Below are 23,542 nucleotides of genomic sequence, written 5' to 3' on the forward strand. Positions count from 1 at the left end.
TTTAGAAGAAGTGTCAGAAATGCTTTCAACACATAGGTTATGACATTAACTACAGGATGAAGAAATCTTGTATGTCTTCTGGGTCAAGAATTGGAGGGGCTTAGCATTCTCTAAATCCCCAGTGGTGATGCACAAGGTGGATTTCAAAATTAAGACAAATTATCTTCTAAAACAAAGTGCCCCCATTCTGTTGCTTCAGAGAAAGTTCCTAGAACTGACAATGCATGCTGTTTTTTGAAACCAAATAATTAGGTGCATGAGAAAAAAAACATTTCTTCTGAGAATATAATTTGTTCTTTTCCACCTTTTAAGTTAATAGGGAGATACATGAAAATACCCCACACAATTTACCTTGTCTTTATCTCTCGTTGTATTGTTTTTGCAGATAAATTCTGGGGTCATTTTTGATAAAGACACAGAAGTATCCCAGAGACCTTGGCTGTTCTAATTATGTCACTGTATGTTATGACTTTGTTAAATTAACATTTATTAGGTGGAGCATAGCGTGTTAGATGGTGAGCCGTGGTTCAACAAAAGATCAAAAGAGAAATTGAAATAGAGAAATTTATTACTTACAGGACCTGGAGGAAGTCCGTGGTATGCCTTGAGGAGCTACATGGGGATGTCAAGGCAGAGTGCAGGTAGAGAGAGAGAGAGGCCCTGGGGCACATAACTGTATTAAAGTCCATGGGTGGAGTACTGTGCTTTTGGGTTTCTGGGCTAAGGCTTGACTGGTCAATTTAAACCAAAAAAAACCAAAAAACAAAAAAAAACAAAACAAAAAAACAAAAACAAAACACAAACAAAACCAGGGTTTGGTAAACCTAATGGGGATCTTTTTTAAGGGGAGCACAAGGGAAAGGACCTGAGAGGTGGGGGAGATTGCGGATCACAAGTGCTATTGGGAAAGTCCTATCAGGAACTTTAACTTGTGACTCCGCAGGCTGTTATCTAGGGCTTGCATGATGGGGGCTGGTGTCAGTTTAAGGCTCCCATAGGCCACTTGGCCATACAGAATGGACGCCGAGGAGGCAATACCATGAACTCTTGACCCGATATTATAGGGATTGCTTTGGCCTGAGAACAACCTAACCCAACTTGCAAAGTTCTGAATACAGGAGTTGCTCTACCAAGGCCAGCAGCTCTAAGGCAAAAAAATGCAGCATAATTAGCTCTTCTGATATCCTCTTGAACAAAATGTCAGTTCAGAAACCTGAAGTGTTTGCTAATGACAAGGGCCCAACTGTCCCATAAAACTAGAAAAGTGGTGTTTGTTGTCTATTTCAAGAACTGGAAATGAAAATCTTAATGACACAGGAAATGCTCTTCAAAGGCCAAGAAGTCTTAGTGAAAGATAAGAGGATCAATCAGTCTTAAATACGAGTTTACTAAGAGTAAGAGACGGGATGCTGCCAGCATGGATATGTATTTCGAAAGGCATGAATAAAACCCAGAAATAGTGTTAATTTTACTTTGAAGTATATAATGAAACCCCTCAAGTACCTAGACTTCAACACCCCTTTCCCAAAATGACCAGAATTTCCATTTTTGAGCGTTTATCATTTCACCTCTTTCCGTTCCCCAAGTCTTAACAGAATTTTAAAAGAGCAGCTAATAAATGAAGTATACTTCAGTTTCATGTAATGGATTGGATCAGAAGGGAACTGATAAGATGATATTGGAAAAGCAGGTGGGGGGTCGAAAAGCTGCAAAAGTGCTAAGCTGTGTGGGTTCAATTGATTCCTGGCGCGCAGGCTTGCAGTTCCCAGGTTATTCCAGCAAATAGAAAGACAGCACTCCCTGCACTATTACAATGAGGCCCTTCCTGAGGGATTGGTTACCAGCAGGGCCAGAGGTGATGAGGGGGAGATAAGGCCAATTAAGAATTCAGACTGAGGAAGCAGGAAACAGAAGCCACAGGGAGAATTCCAAAGGGGAAGATGGGAAATGAGACTCTGGGTCACTGTAGGCATTCATTGTAGAATACAAATATGAGCTTTAAACCCGCTCTAGAGAAACTCATTTGAGTGGGACACAGGATCAAAGGAGGCCAAAGCTTTGCAATGTGGTTTCTAAAGGCAAGGCACAGGGGCAGAATACCTGAGTAGAAACTTATCATTAAAACTTAGCCCCGGTGCTTATCATCCGTTCTGTGTTCTTGGCACACTTTGGGATATTAGAAATTTTAGTAGTGTACTTGAGGGAATTGAAAAGCTCAAAACAAAACTAAGCAATTCAGCAATAATTTCAACACAATCACTCCTGTAGTATAACAATAATGGCACAGTGTCCATAATAGCACCTCAGTGACTGAGAGCTAGTGGGGCATGTGGTGAGGAGCCAGAGGGAGGTCAGACAGGATACTGGCTCCATGACATTGGGCCCAATACTTAATGACTCTAATCATCAGCTTCTGCATCTGTAAAATGGAGAAGAGGAGTAGGACCTCCCTCCTAGGGGTGTTAGAAAGATTAACTGAAATAACCTGTGGAGAGGTCAGATCCCCCTGACACTTGTGAATGCACATTATCAGACTGTCCCCTTGCTCCTCAGCCCTTGGCATCATTCACTGTCCTGATAGCCCTCTCTTTCACTCCAGAGGCCAACTTTCTCACCTGATTCCAGTCAACACCAGATCTTTCATGGGCAAAGGCATGCCGTCTCTTACCTTTTTCACAGCAAGTTGTAGTTCTGTTCTTACCAACCTACATGACCAGCTCACTCAAATGTACTGTCCAGTAGCCATTGTGGTAAAAGTATATCTCTACGAGTAGCAAAGACCAATTTCTTACATTGAACAAAATTTGGGGGCACAGGTGAGAAAGGTTCACAGTATATTAGGGTGCCCTGAGCTAGCCATTCAAGAATGAGCTTTGTAGGGAAAAGATAGAGGGTTTGTTTTCCCTCTAAAGCAGATCTTTCCTTCTCCCCTAAATAGTGGGCTGATAAATCACTTAACTGTTTTGTCTAGAAGCTAAAGACTGTCACACACTACAGAAAGCGATTTACATATATCATCTCATTTTCCCTTTTCCCAAACAACACTTTGAAGTAAATAATTTATTTAAAAAAAATCATGTTATGAGTAAGAAACCAAGGCTTAGAAAGACTAAGTAACATCAAATTGAGTTATATATGACTTCAAAGCTTATGCTTTAGATTTTCATTTCTAGGTTGTCTGTGATGCTGAAGTTGCTCATCCTGGGACGATGCTTTGAGAAACTCTGCTATAGTATGTCCTCAAATCCTTGTTGAATTCCTTCAAAAACCACATTATATATAACACTTTGGGGGGAAATCAGAAATAATTCTCTACCAGGAAAGTTTTGATGATCCCAGGCTAAGTTAGATACCGTCACAACAACCCGGTTTAGTAAATGACTTCTCCAGTGGCTGAAGGTATTTTAAGTGAGCTTTGTATTTCCCACCATGCCCAGGGCATATAACTTTGGTATTACATTGCCTAAATCTGTGATTTATTGTCATTTATAATAAAAATAATTCTATGCATAGTAAAACAAAGCAAGAAATGAGGACCTGGAAATGGTTGTGGTTTGTCAATGGTAAGGCCATTGGTATAATGTTTGTTTGTTTGTTTCTGAGATTTTGAAAATTGCTTTAGGAAGCCTTAGGGCAAAAAGCTTCACTTAATTAAAATATTTTAAATCAAACCACAGGAACTTCAGTTCATAAAGCCTCAGGGTACAGCCAGCAATTGTAAGAAACTCAAATGAAATAGGGTGGATAAATATAATAATATGGGGGATAGGTTTTTTGTTATTTTTTCTGCTTGCTGGGTTGAAATAATTAGGCAACAGAAAATCTTTAGTTAACTATTGGTATTCTGAGGATATTCATTAATTGCTACACAACTGTTTAGTGTTTCCCAAAAGAGTGTGTTCATGGAGCTTTGGGATAATAATCTAGGTTGTTCAGTGAAGAAAGGATTCCCTCTGAAAGTATTGCACCACTCTTGGAAACAGACATTGCCCATTGGCTTAAGAAAGGTTCTTAGAAGTCTTTTGGTAAGGGCACCTTCTTGACTTTGTTTAAACTCCCATTTCCCAAAATGTTTTAATCACAGGGCTTCTTTCCCTCTCCTTTCCCCTATCTCCCACCTCAAATAACACCTCTTCGCAAGCTATGGAACTAAAAACATTTGAGGAAAAACTAAGATACATGCTTTTAAACCAATATTGATGTGGAACCAGTTGTGTACACACACATATATTATTGCAAAGCTGAGTTCCTTCCACCTTTAACTTTTACTTTTTCATAAGTATTGTCTGTTTGCTCTCTGCTGTAATAAGGACCTGAACATAATGTAGATACCATTTGATGACTGAAACACATATGTAGTTAAGAGATGCTAGGGTTGCTTTCTGAGGTTATTAGTAGGTGGGATTCAGTAAAACCATAGAAATTTGGCCTAACTGGAGGGAGGATCAGTCAGATTTGTGGAAAGCCAGAAAAAAATTTAATTTCATTATCCCAAATATATAACTTCTATTCCTTGCGTGCTGCCTAGAAAAGGTCCTTGGGGGAGTCTATTCTAATGACTAGATGTGATTTATAATTACAATAGCACTTGTTTATCTGTTAAATGTACCTGCATTGTCTGAAAACTACTTTCTCAATCAGTTAAATGTTTTTCTCTTTGGAAATATTAATTTGCTTAGCAAATTCATTTTTCCTAGGTACAGGAAAGTAATCTTCAACCACTTTTCCCCCAGCTAGAGGAAAGGTAAACTTTAACCTAACCATTTTTCTAATTATCAAACGTTTTGAATTAATGGGGTCCAAATTAATTAAGGTTTTATTATAGTTTCATCCTTAGGAGACAAGGTTTCATTTCCCTCTTTTGAAGTATTTTCCATCTGAATCAAAAGAAGATTAACCTCACCACTCTCATTGCTTGAAGCCAGTGGGTTTCAACTTCTTTTTTCCCTCCCCAACATACCTGATGGTTATGAAACAATCCCTCAGTAAGACAAAGATGAGGTGTGTGGGGGGCTATAATTAGGAAGATCTCCCTAGGTGATTCTGATAAACTCCCTACCCCTTCTTGAGAATCCTGGCTTTATGCCTTTGATTAAAACGTTGTAACCCTCCGGCAAGCATGGAATTGGGGCAGGAAGGGCAAGAGAGGCCCTGACAGGACTCCAGCTAAGCTAGTGCCCTAATGGCAGGGGGTTTTGTCCTAAGTGGTCAACTAAGACATGGCTAATCAAAAGTATAGCAGGCACCATAAGCATTGCCAGCATTGTTACCTGTCTTCACCATTTGTACTGAACACTGGGTGTTGATAACCCAGGGGGAGCCAGAAGGAAGGAGGTTGAAGGTCTTGGGTGTGAGCAGAGGTGGAGATTTACAGTTAATATACTTGACACCAGATCTATGAATGAGATGGAAAAGAGAAACCCATCTAAGTGCTTTTTCACCCTTTCTTCAACCTCAGCCACAGTCTCCTGAGGTCACTGATAAAAGGATACACTACTAAATATGAGCTCATGATAAGGGGTAGGGTGTTTGCAAATCAGGCAAATGAGGTATTAAAATTTAGAGGAGGAAATTCACAGTATAATGGAAGTTATTAATGGAAGAACCATAGCCATAGTTCTGAGTTCTTATTATGATATACTTTTGAAGGCCTAGATGAAATACAGCAGATGGTAAAGATAAACAAATATTCAAAAAAATTTTTTACTTGTAAGCAAAATATTAAATGTGAGTAAAATAGCACATTTCCTTTGATATTGATATACTGAATCTTGTAGGCTATTAAACAAAAAGCCTTTTGGGAGATAACTTGGTCTTACCTAACGCCCTTATTGTTTTACTCTGTTCCAGGACTAGCTGGATGCTTATTTAATTACATCTGTATTTATATAAGTTCCTTTTAACTGGTTGCCCACTTTTGATAACATTCCATTTGTCACCTAAATATTCTAAGGGCATAGCTGGTGATTAGAGGTGAAGACTGACATAAAAGGGGATTTCCCCTCTTTAACACATTCCAGGATATTATTGAGAACATATAAATACTCCATGACTGTTATGTTCACTTGTCAGTGAATTGAGTTTGAATCACCAGGATTGGGCTGGGTGTAAAGAGATCTGTTTTCTCATAACTCTAACAACAAGCAAATAAATCACTTAAGCACTCTGAATTTCAGTTTCCTTATCTGAATAATTGTTTCTTCCTTAGGCACCTGTTTGATTTTATAGGTCAGTGACATTTGACTTAAGTTTTAGGTTTTGGACACTAGATGGTGATGTTGTGCTGCTTTAAGAGGTCTGACCCAATGTAGTCAAGGTCTGGAATTAGGCTTCTCATTTTCTCAGATTTTAATAAATATGGCTTATGACTAAGGAAATCCTATCCATGAAGCAAACATAATTGAGCATGGAAATAATACAAGGAGCAAGAAGAAACCAAAAATAACTTTTGCATGCTTTTTGACATGCTAGCTTCTAAACACACTGAATCTTATCTTAATTAGCTTAATCATCCTCTGGTGTCCAAAGTCCCTAACTCCTTTTTTCATCTTACTTTTATGTTAGGTAACTTATTGATCTATTGAGGCTTCTTTGGTGAGCCTGGCTTCTGATACCGACCTCTGTTTCTCTCTCACATCTTTTATTCAACCCTTCAGATTCTTGGAACTACACTCCTCAGAACTACTTGTGAGACTTTTAGGCTGCTGCTTGAACTGTTAGAAATATACAAACCAACATAGGTTTTGTTCAGAAGCAAACTCCTTAAGAATTCATTTCCTCATCATCGGTCAAAAAACCTGAGAACGATTCTCTCAGAAGACCTGTTCTCTCTTGTGGACAACTTACTGCTTGTTTACAAAAGCAGCTACAGGAGGGGAATGGGTTAACTAAAATGGCAGCTGCCTCACCCACTTTTGTTGGCAGTGAGTTTTTGAGCTTGAAGCACAGATGGAAATAAATGCTCCTTGAACTCCTTTTTTGGGGGGATCCTTCATTTCCTGGCACCAAGTCTGCAGATTTTCTGACTGGTTTTATGGGGGCGGTGGCAATCACCCAGCCTGAGCTCCTCTCCTGCAGAAGGCCAACTTGTTAATGAAAAGGCATGTCTAATTAAACCTTTGCCACTTTTGAACCTGGGTCCTTGGAACACAGAGTAGGCATTTTTGAAAAGAATATGTTCATTTTTATCTATTTAAAATATTTATTAAACATAATTATATCCCCACTTAAGAAAACGCGTCTTTGCAGTTTCCCCCATAGGGCATACTGCTTCACTGACATGAGTAATTGGAAATGGGGAAGTCTCTTCACTAAAGATCCTGTGTGCTGTCTCAGGAAAACAGCTGTGCCACACAGGCTGAGGAAGCCATCTTATGTGGTTGGGTATTGTTCCCCTCAGGCACGGTTGTCCTGATTTAGGAAACTGGCAGTTCTGGTTCTCATGATAACGTTGGGTCATCATATTACACGACCTAATCTTGGACCTCAGCCAGAGCAGGTAAATTTCTGCTATTTTTTGGCTAGATGACACAATCAACTGTCACTTTTCTTTGACTTATTATACTTGAGCACATTGAGATGTAGTTCATTTGAGGCTTGTAAAAAGAAAAATGGTTTTTAAATTTGAACTGTTCCAATCCAAACAGATCAGGTTGAATGAAAATTAACCTGACTCTTATAATCCTCTAATTTAAAGCTAAGAGAAAGGAGGCCCTTTCACACAGTCTAAAAAATTCCACCTCATGGAAAATTTTTATTGCTGGGCCAAAGAATCTGAGGCAGAGATAGAGGCTCCCTGAGGACCTGAGACTCAGAATTTACAAATTGAATTCTTATGTTTTTTTTTTCCCTCATTCATTGAGCAGTAGAAGAAATATAACTACAGAATACAAAGAAACAAAACAAAGCAAGACAAAACTTTGAGACAAAGGCATAGGGAACTTGGAGTCAATTTTATATAGCCAAAAGAATGGACTCATACGGGTAGCACAAAGACCATTTTTTAATGAACTGAGCCTGTATTTGGGTGATAGCAAAGAGATAAGTATAATGTGGAACTTGGCACAGATGAACAGAAATCCTCACAGCTACTCAAACCACATCTCTTTCAGTTTCATTGTATGGTTACGACAGAGTAGTGTAAAAGACGAGGGTAAATGTGACCTAAACACTGTCTATCTTAGGTTTTACAATTACAATTTGAACTAAACTGTGCCAAATAAGTAAAGAAAGCTATGAAAATAAATACATAAAATGGAATACAGAACACTAACCAAATAGGCCCTATATTTAAAATGCATTTCAAATATTATTTAGGGAATTTTAAAAATCATTTTATTTCATGTATGGCAGCTAATGGTAAATTTAGTAGCACTTGGCAAGAGAATTTCATCAGAAGCAATAAACAGGTAGAGTGAAAACTGATTATATTCTGATTTATGTAGTTCATTCAAGTTCTGGGCCATTTGTTCTGCAGATTCCTTGATTCTAAAATATCTATAAAGATGATTTGGTTACCAAAAAAAAAAAAAAAGCTTTATACTAGGGTACCATGTAGCTTTCTATCATATTCTTTATGCTCTGTCCTCAGCCTTTCAGGTGAAGCTTTTTCACCCTTCAGTACTATTGTTTTCCAAGGGGAATTTTTATCAAGAAAATGATGTGGAAGATGGAGGAAAATTCTTAAATCTTAATAGAGATTTGTTTTTGGTTTATTTCTTTTTGCTTCATTCTTTTAAACAAGAGAATTTTATTTTTCACAGTTCTGGAGTCCAGAAGTCTGAAATTGAGGTATCAGCAGGTTTGGTTTTTTTTTTTTTTTGGAGGTCTCTCTCCTTGGTTTCCTGATGGCAACTTTCTTGTTGTATCTTCACATGGTCACCTTATGTTTTACCTCTCTCTCTCTCTCTCTCTCTCTCTCTCTCTACCTCTGTGTGTGTGTGTGTGTGTTCTAATCTCCTTTTCTTATAAGAACACCAGCGCAATGTTGGTTTAAGACCCACTCATGTGATCTCATTGTACCTTAATTACTTTTTTTAAAGGTTCTATATCCAATTGCAGTCACATTCTGAGGTCCTGGGAGTTAGGGCTTCAATTCACACAATTCAGGACACAGTTCAGCCCATGACACATAATAATTCTAATTTTAACTTTTTGAGAAACTGCCAAACTATTTTCCAAAATAGCTTTTCCACTTTATATTCCTACCAGCAATGTATAAGTATTCCAATTTCTCCATATCCTCAACGACACTTGTTATTGTCTGTCTTGTAATTGTAACCATTCTAGTGGAGTGAGAAGTGGTATCTCATTGTAGATTCGAATTGCATTTCCCTAATGAGTAATCATGTTGAACATCTTTTCACGTGTTTCTTTGTTAGCCATTTGCATATAGGCTTTGGAGAAATATCCAATTGCTTTGCCCAACCTTAAATTGGGTTGTCTTTTTATTGTTATGTTGTAAGTGTTCTATTATATATTCTGAATATTGGTATTTGATGTATAAATTGTTATTGTTTATCTAAGCTGGTTGGGAAAAAAAAAAAAAAACACCTTCCCAAAATAAATGTATTTGATATTTATGGGCAAAATAAGAATAAATCCCTCTTTTAACTCAAGAATAATCCTTATGGTAAGGAATGAGATTCCCTTTTTCTCATTGCAAGAAGGGAACTTTCTTCACATTGTCTCTATGGTGATGGAAGAGAGCGTTTTATTACTGTTGGAATGGGGAAGCTGGGCTGAGGTGTCATCCAAAGTCAGTCAATCCTTCAACAGATGTGATTCTGAATCATTGGTGCTCAATGCAAGAGCTCAGTACAATGGTGGATAAACCTCTTAGAGGAATCGACTATGAAACAATTGAAGAATGAGTGTGATGGAGATGTGCAGGGCCCTACAGAATAATCTAGGAATAGGATAGGAGAAGGAATGGGAAGCTGTTAGCTAGGTAAGGGAGGCAAGTGACAAGAGAAGGGTGTTCCAGCTGAGGAAATAGAGCATGTTGAGACAAAAAACAAGTAGGAGAGGCTGGTGTGGTAAGCAGGGGCAAGGACGTGCTGGAACTTACAGGCTGTATTCAAAATACTGGTCTTGGAGTGGCCTGGGTGGCTCAGGCAGTTAAATGTCCGACTCTGGCTCAGGTCAAGATCTCACGGTTTGTGGGTTCCAGCCCTGCGTTGGGCTCTGTGCTGACAGCTCAGAGACTGGAGCCTGCTTTGGATTCTGTGTCTCCCTCTCTCTCTGCCCCTCCCCCGTGCACGCTCTGTTTCTCTCTCAAGAATAAATAAACGTTAAAAAAATAAATGAAACCAAAATACTGGTCTCTAGATTAAGTATAATGAGAAAGCTTAGAAGTGTTTAATTTAATTGATTTATTTAAAAGTTTTTATTTATTTATTTTGAGAGACAGAGTGAGAGCAAGTAGGGAAGGGCCAGAGAGAGAGGAAGTATCCCAAGTAGGATATGTGCTATCAGCCCACAGAGCCCTTTGTGGGGATCAAACTCACAAACTGTGAGACCATGATCTGAGCAGAAATCAAGAGTTGGATGCTTAAACCAGGAGCCACCCAGGTGTCCAGAAGTATTTCAAACAGAAGAGTGTCATTATCCATTTTGCCTCTATAATAATATTCTGATTACACTGTATCATAGCCAAAAGTTCTCATTTTTTTTTTCCTACTGTTTTTAAATTCTTAGGGAAAGTCTCATTATGACTCATATAATAGCACAAATTCATTCAAGTTGGGAACTGACTTTATTACCTAATCTAGAGAAGACCATTAGACTTTTACATGAGTATAGAAGTTCATATTGTAGTAACTAAAATTTTAAAAAGATAGCCAATTTATAAAGAACTGCTTGTTGTAAGAACCTTTTTAAAAGCAACCTTTGTAGTGTTTAATATTCATTCTGGAAAGTTTAAATATAGTTTTGATAGAATAATAATACACTCATTTTACCAACTCTCCCAATTTCCAACATTGTAATTTTTCTCATATGCTTTGTTTAATCTTGAAAATCCAATAAGCAATTTAAAAATAGAGATATAAAGACTCATTACACTATATGGACCCACTGGAAAGTCAATAAGCAATCGACTTACTGAGCCTTCTGAGATATGATATTTTTAAATGCAGTAATGTGAAGGGGAAAAATTTATTGGAAGTTAGATCAGTTTAATTCTAGTATGTATGGATACTGTGGAGAATAGATAAGCCCTTATCACTGTTATCTCTTCACTTCAGTATCTGAGAATCCTGACATCTGTTAGAAGTATCAAAGTGCAGAAATATTTTTCTTTCTTTTTACACATTACATATATATATATATATATTTGTATATATACACACACATATATACACATATACACATATATATGTGTACATACACAAACACATGTACACTCAACTGTGTAAGAAATGTCATATTAGTTTTCTAAAAACTGAGCAAGTGTTACCCTGAGTACCCGCCACACCCAGGTGGTGGAGAATTTAGTCACATTCATTACTGGGGCTCCCTTCCTGAGTAGGTTGATAAGAGAGCCTAGAATTCTATATATAACAACATGTTTAAGGAGAGCCCCTTAATTTTCAGCCCATGTTGTTTAACCTGATATCCTCATGGTTCTCAATATGATGGTTCTGCTCATTCTAGGCCAAGCTTGGTTCTGGGTATCTTTGCTGAGCCTGGTGACCCTGAACCAGCTTTCCTTGGGGTGCCATGAAACTATTGCTTTCAGGTTCTAAGAACTTCCTGGGCACCTGGGGGAGAAGGACACAGATTCTACTATTTTTAGTTTCTTGCTTGATCTTGGAAAATCTTTGAGAAGGTCCTCTCTGGGCTGAAGCTTTGAAACCAAAAGCCAAGGAATGGTCAAGGGATGTTTTTAGCTAGCTTATGCTCTCAGCTCTATAACACAAGACGCACAAAGGCATTCTGTGTCCAGGAAAAGGAAAAATGTAGTGAAAATGAAACACAAGGTCTCAAAGATTGCTCTACAATACATATGCTTTTTTTTTCAACAAGTCAACTAACTGGGTGCTATAAGTGCATGTATGTTGCAATATATGTGTATATAATAATAATTAAGATAATGATTAAAACATTAGCAAGAAGAGAGCTCAGCAATTGCATGTGAACTATATGCTAGCTGCTATGGAGCTGAGAAATTCACAAGTATTTGCACTTCATTTTCTTTCCATAGCCCCATGAGGTAGGCACTATTGTCTCTACTCTAGATACAAGGAAACTGTACCTTAGAAAGGTTAAGTAATGTGCGTGAGGTCCCATAGGTCCTACTTGAAATTGCTCTGGCTCCAGAGCCCGGCTTTTAACCCTATGCTTAGCTTTTGCCTCTATTTCGTAGGAATTACTCTTCATTCTTTGTGAGCTGTGAGACTTTTCACTAAGATACACTGCCCTCTGTCAGCTCCAGAGCCATGGGAAGAAAAGCTGAGGAGCATGCTGGTTCCTTTCCTCACCACCAAAACACTTTGGGTGCAAATTTCCAGTGCATTGCTCATCAGATGAGTAGACATTAAAGGTGGTTAGAAGCTGAAATTGAGTTTAGAATAAACTATCTGATTTAAAAGATGTGATTATATTGCTGATATTTAATTAAACATGGGTTCTAAGCTGGATGCATTTCCCAATATGAAACCAAGTGTATTACTCTTATTTTATCTTCATGTTTCTACTTTTTTCCCCAGTGGGCAGGTTTTAGCTTTGAGCAGATTTATGGAAGGCATTTAAAGTCAGTTTTAAAATGAGATGATTCAGTTGCCAATTTGTTTTCTAGAGAAAAATTCTATGCATAATTTTGTCTAATGTTTCTCTTTAGGCTAATGATTGAAAGAATAAACTGTAGCCTGAATCTACCTATGTCAATGAAAGCTCATTTACCATCTTAGTGCTTTGCCACCTCAAATACTTTTCAAAGCTTTCAAATTATGCTGAATTTAATATACATACATATGAAAGTACATATGTGTATATCCATACACATACACATATATCAGTATATATATGTGTGTGTTCTCCTCAGTCAAAACATTTGGCATGTTTCAATATATTCATGATGTTTTGATGTTTCAATAATAATTTATTGAGCAGTTATGTTTATTTGTAACCTACATTGTTTTAATTTAATGAGTGCTCAGAACATTTTGATGAAATATATTTGACATCCTGAACATGGTCCTTTGTCCCTGTTGCGGGAGGGGACTTCTATGACAGTCTGGAATCTGCTTGGGATTTTGGCAGGCATTTCTATCTATGGGCCAGCAGAAATCCTGACTACCTACCAGAAGGGGATTTCCTGCCTCATTCTGGTGTGAGGAAACCAGAATACCTGCTGTCCTCAATGGTATTGAGATGTGGGGGCAAAAGGAATTCCAGTCCTTAAGGATGGAGTTTTTCTGTAGAGCTGCCCTCTATTGGCTTAGGCTTTTGAGGCAATTCTCTTTGCCTCACTAAACTGACTATGCTTTAATATAGAAGTTATTTCATATAGACCAAATCTCAAGTCTATACAGAGGAAGTGGCCGCAGTTTGGGAATCAGCTCTTAAGGGGAGTGGGATAGTTCAGTACCTCCATGTGAATATAGTTGTTCAGAATCAGCCCCAACACTTGAATGAATGTTATCTTCGGGTTGTTTAGGCCTGTGTGCTCAATCTGAGGGAAGACTGCCTTATCCTTGTCAAATGGCCCCTTTTAATAAGGCATCCACTATACCCCACATTGTGTGATGTTCTTCTAGCCTCATTTTGCAAACAATCCCTTTCAGTGCTGTTGCATCACAGCCCTTAACTGTCCATGACATTTAAATATATTCATGTTGCCCTTCAACAGAATTTGTGGTTTGAAAATTTAAAGTATTTCTGCTGCCTCTGATAATACTTTCTGCAAGTCTTGTCAGCAAAATGTCCATCCAGTTTGGCGATCCACGGGAGGAATTTGCTTGAAAATTATGTTCTCCCCTGTTTCTTTTCCTAATAATTTGTAACACAAGTTCTAACATGAAATTAAAATTCTTTTATAATTTCATTATCTAGAAAGTGATTTTGCAGTCTGCTGAGGATCCAATGTTGAAGTACAGCACAGTGTACAAAATAATTCTTGTTTTAATACATCGCTATGGCTCTCAGAGGACCCTCTGCTCAGCTCAGTTTATCATTAGCTTCTATATTACTCAGGTTTCCAAGTCTTTAATTCAAAATGAAAATTAAACAATATTCATTTTGTCAGGGCAGTTTGTGGAGAAATTGGTTTTAAAAACCCTATATTTTTCAATTAGAAAGGCTCTTACCGTAGCCATGTCCAGTTTTCCTAATTGTTTAGAACCCAAACACTAGAAGCCAGAAAACCTTTAGAGAATGGACTCAGAGCCCCCGAGCCCCCATTGCAATACACACCATTACTACTGATGGGCACTAGTTAAAACCTTATGAAACCACTAAGCATATAGCAGGAAACCAAAATCAAATAATATCTACCCCTAGTGAGTTTTTCAGGGGATCCAACAAGCATTTTTAGTTTGTATATAAATTTAAAAATGAATGTTTTAACTAGGAGTAATTGCTGTATTTTTGGCTTATTTAGGTCAGACCATTTTCACATTCAATTATCATAAAGCTGCATGGCATGGTAGAAAGGCGTGAACTTTGCAGCTTCAAAAATGTTGGACTGAATTCAATTCTGTGCCTTCTTGGAGCGGGTTGGTGTAGCTACTTGAAGCCTCAGTTTACTCATTTGTAAGTGGGAAACAATTACACTACTCCATAGGGTTGTTATGAGTGTGAGATAAAAAACACAGATGAAAGCACCTAGCATACAATTTGGCATTGAGTAGTTTCCTATTAAATTTTCCTTTCTTATACCTATCAATTATTTAAAAACGGAACTGGGTAGAAAAGCATAAAAGTAGAGCCTCCTGAATTTTGCTGCTGAAAGTCAGGCTCAGCTTCATGGATCAGGCTTTAAAAAAATCTCACCAAGCCCTCAGGATTGATATTTCTATAGCATTAACAAAAAAGAAAAATGAGATTTTTTTCCTTCCTCGGGCCTATTATTTTTTTATTCTTTTTTTGTTCACTCACTTACAGTGTATTTAAGTGGAAATCACTTGAAGCCCTTGAACCACCCTCCGAAAGCTTTGCTAAATCCCACATTTTTGGTGTCACTCCAGATACAGTACTGTGTCCCCTACCTTTGAAGTCTTTGAAGTGTCCACATTGTAGGCTGAACCTGTGGTGAAGCCCAAACTGGTGGTTTTGACTGCACAAACCCATTTAAAGCTGGGACAGGTGGGATTGAAGCGCGATATGAGAAGGGGTGGTGTTCGCTTCCCTTTCTTGACCCCCACCTCTCTCCACTCTTAGTCTCTTCAAACGCTTCCTGCTATAGTCACAGACATATCAAAGACTGCTCTACTATGGCTGTGGTGACACTGAGGCTGGAAGTGACTGCTTTACCCGACCACAGCTGTTCACTGCCTTAGGGAGTGAACTGGAGAGGGAAGTACATCATGAGGTCTTCAGTTGCAGCCAATGACCTCATGTTTCTTTACACGGGAGAGATTTGAATCGAGGGTAAAGGATAGAATAAAACTTTGGGGATGCAGGATTTGTGGTATAAAATATTATTATCATAAATTATACTATATAAAGACAAGTTATGTTTTTGTAATTCTATGACGTATCTGTGCATCTTTGAACGTTATAGGATATTTTGCTGTTTTTCAAATAAGTGTAAATGGTGTCATACTACACAATCAAAAAAAATCAGAAGTAGTGGAGTACTGAAGTTCAGAGCTAGACTGGATTTGCATACTCCTTTGTGACTAATGAGCTGTGTGGCCTTGGACAAGTCACTTCACCTTTGTATGTCTCAGTTCCCTCATCCATTACATGGGATTATAATAGTACCAATCTCTTAGGCTTGTGGTGAATATTAAATATTAATGTAAAGAGAATTAAATGTATAAATTACATAATACATGTAAGGCACTTAGAGCAACACGAGGCACTTTGTAAATACTGCGTGCAAATACTGCTTTTATCGTTAACACATTTTGAAGTGTATATATTTGACAGATTATATTGAGTGCTGTGTCCTTGCTCATTTTAACTCCTATAACCTGTGCTATTGTCTACATGCACCATAATGCATTTATTCTATTCTCTTGTTGATAGATAACTGCTTCTTCCAATGAGAAGTACAAACATTAAGAAGATGAACACTTTACACTCATTGCCCTGAATACAATACACAAAAATATCTCAGGATGAAAGCTCAGAAGAATTCCTGGCTTATAGGGTATTCACTCCAACAGACTGACTTGATATTGCCAAATTACTCTCCAAGCAGTTGGGCCAATTCATGCTCCTAATGTCAGTGTGTGAGAATTTCCTTTGCTCCACATCCTTGCCAACTCTAACATTTTTACCAATCTGGTGGGTGTGAAATGGGAGTGAATGGCATCTCATTGTTTATATTTTATTACCAATTGGGCTGAAAGCCTTTTTCATATGTTTATTGGCCATTTGTGATTCCTTTTCTGTTCTTATCCTTTGCATGTTTTCCTACTGTTTTCTTTTCCTTATTGACTTGAAAGAGTTCTTTAAATATTGTTAGGTAATATCTATTGGTTATATAGATTGCAAATATCTGTTCCAAGTCTGTAATTTATCTTTTAACTTTGATTATGTTGTCCTTGTGAAAAAAGTTTTGAATTTTATAATCAGTTCAGTATATTAGTTGTTTCCTTTACAGATTAAGCGTTTTGACACCTTGTCTAGGAAATTCGGCTGTTATGCAATTTGGTAAAGGCAAATGCCTATATTTTCTTTGAAAATTATCAAAGTGTTGATATCTATTTTAGTTCAGCTGGGATTTGTTATTGTTTATGGTGTAAAGTGTGTTTCTCTCCTTTCCCATATAGATAACCAATTATCTCAGTGAAATTTTTTGAGCAGTGTGTTTTAGTTTTTTCATAAATGCATAATGCCAGTTCTGTCATATGACAAATAGCCATATACACAGCGCTTCTTTCTATTTTATTAATCACCGTGAATGTATTTGCACCAATGTCATATTGCAAAATAGCTTCAAAATTCATCTTAATACCTGTTAGAAATAGTTTTCCTACTTTTGTTTCTTTAAAAAACTATCTTAGCTATTCTTGACATATTGCCCTTTAGTATTTCAAGTTCCATGAAGAATTCTGTAGGCATATTGAATTGACTACATTGACTGTATAGATTAGTTTGGGGAGAACTGATATCTTTATAATATTGTCTTCTAATTCATTACCACGTGGGAGTGCTGTATTCACATTGAGTTTTATGTGCATCATTCATATTTTCCTCATATTTTTATAATTTTTTCCATAAAGTTCTTAAACCTCAGTTCCTAGGTTTATTATAGAGTAGCTAAAAGTTTTGGTTACTATTATAAATGGAAGGACTCTTTTTTCCACTTAAAAATTTAAATTTGTTTATATTGACTATAGGAATGATCTATTCTTTAAAACCTCTAGTAGTTTATTTGTAAGTCTTGAATTTTCTATGTAGGCAACTATTTTTGTTTTTCTTCCCAGGTTTTATGTTTTTATTGCTTGTCCTTGTCTTATTACATCATCAGTATATTTACTACGATGTCAAATAGAAACTGAAATAGAAGGCTTTCTTGTTTTTTGTCTGACCTCAATATTAATTTGGACACAGACAGCTGAGTGCTGCACATTTTTGATTGATGCCATTGATCAGGTTAAGGAAATTTCCTCCTATTAAAATAGCACTATATTTTTATAATAATTCCATCTTAAATCATGAATTTTGTGGAAAAATTTTTGTATTTGTTAAGCCAATCATTTAGTGTTTTCTACCTTAATTTCTCAACATAGTATATTTCATTTATAGGTTATTTGTTATAAGAACTATCTTTGCATTCTTGAAATAAACATAAAATGTTTATGGATGAAGAGAGGGAGAAAAAATATGTAAATGTCTTAGAGAAGAGGATGCCAGCAATAGGGACCAGCAAGTGCAAAGGTCAGCAGGGTGTTTGGTCTATTTGGAAGATGACAGAATAGCATGGTCTGATGAAAACACTACTTCATCTAGTACATTTCTGGCAACAGATTATCCAGGTGTTGTGTTGGTCTCAGCTTCTCAATAGTGATGCTATTGGCTAGGAATGCCTGAGCACTCACCTGGGTTTGATTTACTTGTGGCAAGCCCCACAGACATTTCCCCCACCAAACTCAAGTTGTGGCTAGACCGGCCATTGTGGTTCTTATGATTTCAGGATTCACCTCAGCAACAACCATCTGATTACTCCAAGCCCTGGAGGGTACACTGCATGCCCAAGTCACACAGCAAGGTCCAGATATAGAAAGAGGGAGGGAGCAAGACCTGGGGCTCTGTCTTTATTCGTGTCCAGGGGTAGGGTGTCTTTTTCATGGGTTTATTCTATCGGTGAATTTAAAACATAAAAGCAGGAATTAGGGACTGGGAAGGGAGAAGAAGGGTCATTCAAGTAGGCAGTTATCTAGGCTACACAGGACTTTCTAAAAAGGGGTCTTTATGGGTGGGGGCCACCTTGTTTCTTATCTAGTTGGTTTGCTAGAAGCTGTATCATGCACCTGGAAGTATGTTTGTTCAAGATGGATATTTTTGAAATTCATGCCTTGGCAACCAAAAGCTTGATGTCAGGCACTTATACTACACAAGGGTAGGAGCTCAGTGCTTCCCAAGGCAGTGCCTCTTTACACACCTCTCTGTATCTTCTACCCTAATTCCATCCATCCAGACCACCATATGCAACCCTCTTTCACCTCTTTGGAAGCAGAGCTAAATTGAATCCTCTTTCTAGTTCATAAAGATACATCTTTGTGGGTTAACCTTCTCCTATGGTAAAGATGAATAATTTGCTTCTGGGACCTCTTGGCCAGCATTCAACCCTGATTTTTATCTGGGGATGAGCAAACAGGGAGTGTGCTTAAGTCACACTCTAATATTGCGTGGGTCTGAATTGGTGAATGCTATCTTTTATAAGTGATTGTGAAGAACGCTGAAGAAGACCCAAAGTGTGCTAAATTGATCCTGACTATTGTCAGAAGCAAGAGGAGAAGATATCATTCTTTCCAGTGAGTTGAATAAAAGGAGATATTATATATAATTTTTATTTAGTTCAAGAGTGGGATGTCCTGGCAGTCCAAGGGCAGTAAACATACTCCTTATACATGGAGGGTCTAAGGTTGCTCTTTTAGTGCCAAAACTAGAAGGCAAAGAAATGGAAATACTGAGTGGGACACATGTAATACACTTGAAGAAGACTAGAGGGAGGGGAGACACTAGAGTTCTGTCTCACCTATGTGTGGGGCCAAAGGCAGAACAATCTCTATTTGCCTTTTGGGACAGATAAACCCATCCATCAGGCTGCATCTGGTGCACAGACTGAGGCCTTGACACCCACGTGCTGAAGGATTTATTGGCCTTATTCAGGGACTCATAAACTTCCTTCTTGGCTTCTTTTCTCTGGCTCATTGTCCATGCTGTTCTTTGGCTCACTAAGCCTATTGGTTATGCTGGTCAGTGTTTCAATCCTCTCCTTTGTGAAGGAGACAGTGTTACACTTCGTGTGCCTTTGAGTATCTCCCAGGCTCAGACAGCTCCTTAGCAAAGAAATCCTCATACTTGCCAGCAGACGACACAATGGCAGGGCACCAGGACAAACCAGGGGATTGTGTTTCCTTTCCTTATTTCTCTTTCTCTCCATTTTTACGTTTTGCAGAAGCACATGGCTTTGGCTTACTAGCTGAATGGCAAATTTTTTCTTTTCTTTTAGGCTCTTGTGTAGAATAGGTGGCTGGCTGCTTGCTTAATGATCACGGTCATGAGACACAGTCACTTCCGTCTTGGCTCTGTGGCCTCAGGTAGCCAATAGCTCAGGATGTGTCTACCTTTGTCTTTTGAGATCACTTTAGTTTTCCTCTGCCCTAAGATTACTAAGCATATATTTACATGGGCGGTTGAGGTAAATTATTCCGTTTCAAAAGAACTATTTTCTGAGAAAGCATTTATCTTGGGATTTCTTTAAATGTTAAACTCTCCAAATGCACTTCAAATTAATTCTATTTGTGAAAATTCTATTTAGATACTCAGTTGTGTGTTGTATGGATTATTACATGTGCCTGCTGCAAGTTACAAGGGACAACTAGACTTAAAACATATTTGAAATGAATGATCATTTTGAAACTGTTCAAATTGATGTAGTATTTTAAAATGATAAGCTGCCCTGAGCTGCATTGAAAATGCCTTGAAAGGTGTGTGGGGAATGTGCTATTAGAGACAGAAAGATGTCTGTTTTTAAAACAATAACAGTAGGTACATATTTGAACTCTTATTTTTCCACCTATTTTCCTTATAATGTCTTTGCTAATTCTCATAGCAACCCTTTGAGGTATGCACTATTTTTACCCTCTAAAGAAGCAGGATAGTGTAGTGAATAAAAGCTCCAGACTGGGTTTAAATCTGGGATCTATGACTTACTACATGTGTGAACTTGGGCAAATTATTTAACCTCTCTGTGTCTCATAATTCTTACCTGTGAAATGGGTACTTACATACTATGATGACTAAATAAATCAAAATATCTAAAGCTGTCAGAACAGTTTCTGACACATAATAAATACTTAATAAATGTTGCTCTGATGATCTGCTACAGATAGGTCAGCATTCTTACAGATGCATTGACTGACGTCCTGAGGCGTAGGGTGGTTAAGTAACTTACTTTAAGCTACCTAGTAAATAGCTAGATGATAAACTGGAAAACTGACTTAAGTCTTTCCGCTGGCCATCATGCAAAGAACCATAATATTTTTTGTCTTGGGAGATGCTGCACAACGTATTTTATTGAAATATATTAATTCTATAGATATGTAGGTGGTGCCACCTGTTACTATTTTCTAAAGGTACTAGAAATTGCAAAACTAAATTATGGTTAAAATTTAGCCTTAGGCACATTTTGCTTTAATTGTAAAAGCTGAATAATTTCAAGTAAACTGCTTTCTTTTCTTGCTTTTCTTTAAAAATTTTTTAACGTTTATTCATTCTTTGATAGAGAGACAGAGTGTGAGTGGGGGAGGGGCAGAGAGAGAGGGAGACACAGAATCGAAAGCAGGCTCCAGGCTCTGAACTGACAGCACAGAGCCTGACATGGGGCTCGAAATCGGGGACCGTGAGGTCATGACTTGGGCCGAAGTCAGACGCTCAACTGACTGAGCCACCCAAGCGCCCCTTTTCTTTTCTCCTTTCCTTTCCTTTCCTTTCCTTTTCTCTTTTCTTTTCCTCTTTTCTTTTCCTCTGCTCCTCTCCTCGCCTCCCCTCCCCTCCCCTCCCCTCTCCTCCCTTTCCCTTCCTATTTCCTTCCTTCTTTCCTTCCTTCCTTTCTTTCTTTCTTTCTTTCTTTCTTTCTTTCTTTCTTTCTTTCTTTCTTTCTTTCATTCTTTCTTCCCTTCCTTCCTTCCTTCCTTCCTTCCTTCGGAAGGAGAAGTCATTGTTTTTATAAGATCCAATAAATAATACATATGGATTTAAGAGCCCATGACAAGTACTCCAAAGACCAAATGTGTAACTTGGAATCCCTCCTTTCTACCAGCATTTCAAAACCTCTGTATACCTTTCTTTCTCTTTTTCAATATCTTTTGCCACTGAGACCTGTCCCTGAATTTTTCCTGTCTCAATATTTAATATATCACACCACACCACACTGTATCGTCCCGTCCCATCCCGTCCCGTCCCATCCCATCCCATCCCATCCCATCCCATCCCATCCCATCCCATCCCATCCCATCCCATCCCATCCCGTTTTATACATACTAAGAGGAAAACAAAGAGTGCATGCTTATGAAATTTAGGATTACGAATAGCTGAATAGTGAATATGTTGGCCTATAGAATTAAGAATTAAAGTGAATTTGATATCATAGGAGATAAATATCTTAAACCAGTTTCATGAAATACATGGCTAGGTTTGACTTGATAGTAGTTTATATAAATGCCTGATGATGTTAGGTAATTATAAATCCAAAACAAATCAACAGGGACACTCTTGCTCTAAGAATTCATATACTTTGGACTATATTGTAGGTCCAGGAAAGTCAGATGCCAACTATGTCCAGGCATGCTCAGTACATCCTGTGTTTCACTTTAGAAAGGACTTTGCTAAACTAAAGATTTTGGGTGTTGATAGGAGATCATAAGAGCTGTGATTGAAGGAGCTGCCGGATGATCATTTTAGGGAAGAAATGGTGTAATGTGCACTTCTGCTGGGGTGTTTTCACAATGCCCCAGTCCACAGGATTGGAAGGAGGCCCCAGACTGTCTCAGCAAGCAGTGAGCTTGTCTGTTAGCAGAGGCACTTAGCTTTCTGCTGTTGTGTGCTGTCTGTTCAGTGGCTGTGAGCCCAAAGAATCAATCAAAATCAGGAGAAAAAAATGAGAGAACTGCTGGAGAACTTTGACTTAAAACAGAGCAGAAGAAATTTGGGATTAACAAGAAATATTTCTGCTGAATCACCATTTCTTCAAAGACGTTCTGAATTTCCTAACACAATAATAATTTTAATTAATTTAATTATAAGCACATTTCTGTATCACATCATTTTGGATGTTTTTCAAATTGTCTTATAATTAAATAAATGGCCAATTTCCTTCAAAGATGCAGAGTCACTTTGGGAACTACTGAGAATATGGTTATGGACTAGACACAATATAGTTGGGCCAGAAACAATTCTAGAAGAAACTCAGGGTGAATGTGTATATATGTGTATGTGTATGTGTGTATGTATAAGGTAGGATTAGTTAATGCCATTTTCTAAAAACAAATCCAAATTGATACCATCATTTTAATAGTTGCATTAATTTTTTTATATAGATGGATTTTAATTTTTAAAAAGAAATTTATAAATTGAGAAATTCAGGTTCTTCTCTTTTTCCTATTATAAATAATATTCTTTTTGAGCACATATCTTTAACCACATGTACAATTACTTCCTTTGGACAAGATCTGAAAAGTGGGACGGCTGGTTTGATGGAGTGTGTAATTTAAGAAGTGTTTCTAGATTACCTGTTCTAAGTTTACTTCAACTCATATTCTAGTACTACCAGCATTCAATAAGAATATCTCTTCTCCCATTTGATAAGAATATAACCAGTCTTAAAATTTTCCTGTTGGATCAGCATGTTATTTCCTTATTTTTTAAATTATACTTATTTGAATACTCCTGAGGATCAATATATTTTGTTAGGCTCATTGATTATTTCCATTTGTTTTTGTGAGTTGCTTTTTTTCCTGAGAATCTGTTCATTTTCGTTTTGCTTAAAGAACACTTTAGCAGAGGGGTGCCAGTGTGGCTCAGTCGGCTAAGCCTCCGACTTCGGCTCAAGTTATGATCTCATGGTTCGTGGGTTTGAGCCCTGAGTCAGACTCTATGCTGGCAGCTCAGATCCTGGAGCCTGCTTCAGATTCTGTATCTC

Source organism: Leopardus geoffroyi, chromosome B2, assembly GCF_018350155.1.
Source record: "Leopardus geoffroyi isolate Oge1 chromosome B2, O.geoffroyi_Oge1_pat1.0, whole genome shotgun sequence".
Taxonomy (NCBI): Eukaryota; Metazoa; Chordata; class Mammalia; order Carnivora; family Felidae; genus Leopardus; species Leopardus geoffroyi.